The following is a 2,361-nucleotide window of genomic DNA, read 5'->3' on the forward strand; positions in this document are numbered from 1 at the left end:
ACTGCAATTTCTTTATCATTAAAGTTGAACTTACAAATGTAGAATTATGTACAAAAAAACCTACATTCAAAAATAAAACAATGTAAAACTTTAGAGCCTACAAGTCCACTCAGTCCTACTTCTTGAATCAGCCAATCACTCAGACAAACAAGGTTGGTTACAATTTGCAGGAGATGCCTACTTCTTGTCTACAATGTCACCTGAACGTGAGAACAGGGGTTTGCATGGCACTGTTGTAGCTGGCGTTGCAAGATATTTACATGCCAGATGCGCTAAAGATTCATCTGTCCCTTCATGCTTCAACCACCATTCCAGAGGACATGCGTCCATGCTGATGATGGGTTTTGCTCGATAACGATCCAAAGCAGTGCGGACTGACTCGTGTTCATTTTCATCAACTGAGTCAGATGCCACCAGCAGAAGGTTGATTTTCTTTTTTGGTGGTTTGGGTTCTGTAGTTTCCGCATCAGAATGTTGCTCTTTTAAGACTTCTAAAAGCAAGTTCAACATCTCGTCCCTCTCAGATTTTGGATGGCACTTCAGATTCTTAAACCTTGGGTCGAGTGCTGTAGCTATTTTTAGAAATCTCACATTGGTACCTTCTTGCATTTTGTCAAACATGCTGTGAAAGTGTTCTTAAAACGAACATGTGCTGGGTCATCATCTGAGACTGCTATAACATAAAATATATGCAGAATGCGGGTAAAACAGAGCAGGAGACATACAATTCTCCCCCCAAGGAGTACAGTCAGAAATGTAATTGATGCATTATTTTTTTAACAAGCGTCGTCAGCATGAAAGCATGTCCTCTCAAATGGTGGCCAAAGCATGAAGGGGCATACTAATGTTTAGCATATCTGGTATCTAAATATCTTGCAACGCCAGCTACAAAAGTGCCATGTGAATGCCTGTACTCACTTTCAGGTGACATTGTAAATAAAAAGCAGGCAGCATTGTCTCCTGTCAATGTAAACAAACTTGTTTATCTTAGCGATTGACAGAATAAGAAGTAGGACTAAGTGGACTTGTAGGCTCTAAAGTTTTACACAGTTTCATTTTTGAGTAGTTATGTAATAAAAAAAATCTACATTTGTAAGTTACACTTTCACGATAAAGAGATTGCACTTCAGTACTTCTATGAGGTGAATTGAAAAATACGATTTTTTTTGTTTTTTACAGTGCAAATATTTGTAATCAAAAATAAATATAAAGTGAGCCCTATGCACTTTGTATTCTGTGTTGTAACTGAAAATAATATTGAAAATATAGAAAAACATCCAAAAATATTTAATAAATTTAAATTGGTATTCAATTGTTATAAGTGCAATTAATCACAATTAGTTTTTTTTAATCATGATTAATTTTTTTGAGTGAATCGTGTGAGTTAACTGTGGTTAATTGACAGCCCTAGTAGGAGGAGAAGAAGGATGATGAATAGGTGGATGGGGATCACAGTGGGGATTGGTAGGAGGAGCAGAGGGATGATGAGTACGTGGATGGGGATCATGCTGGGGATCGGTAGGAGGAGCAGAGAGATGATGAGTAGGTGGGTGGGGATCCTGGTAGGGATGGGTAGGAGGACTAGGAGCATGATGAGTAGCTGGATTGGGAATAAGGGGGGGATGGGTAGAAGGAGCAGGAGGAGGAGGATGAGAAGGTGGATGGGGATCACAGTAGGGATCGGTAGGAGCAGCAGGAGGATGATGAGTAGGTGGAAGGGGATCACGGTGGGGATATATAGCGGGAGCAGGAGGATGATGAGTAGGTGGATGGGGATCCTTTTGGGGATGGGTAAGAGCAGCAGAAAGATGATGAGTAGCTGGTTGGGGATGGGTAGAAGGAGGAGGAGGATGAGAAGGTGGATGTGGATCATGGTCAGGATGGGTAGGAGGAGCAGGAGGATGATGAGTAGGTGGATGGGGATCATGGTGGGTATGAGGAGGAGGAGGAGCAGGGGGATGATGAGCAGGTAGATGGGGATTACGGTCGGGATGAGTAGGAGGAGCAGGAGGATGTTGAGTAGGTAGATGGGGATGATGGTGGGGTTGGGTAGGAGGAGGAGCAGGAGGATGATGAGTAGGTGGATGGGGATCATGGTCAGGATGGGTAGGAGGAGCAGGAGGATGATGAGAAGGAGGAGTAGGAGGAGGATGAGTAGGTGGATGGGGATCACGGTGGGGATGAGTAGGAGGAGCAGGAGAATGATGAGTAGGTGGATGGGGATTACGGTGGGAATGGGGAGGATGATGATGATGATGAGTATGTGGATGGAGCTCATGGTGGGGATGGGTAGAAGGAGCAGAAGGAGTATGATGAATAGGTGGATGGGGATCCTAGCGGGGATGAGTAGGAGGAGCAGAG

This window comes from Terrapene carolina, unplaced genomic scaffold, assembly GCF_002925995.2.
Source record: "Terrapene carolina triunguis isolate 2854851 unplaced genomic scaffold, T_m_triunguis-2.0 Scaffold56, whole genome shotgun sequence".
Taxonomy (NCBI): Eukaryota; Metazoa; Chordata; order Testudines; family Emydidae; genus Terrapene; species Terrapene triunguis.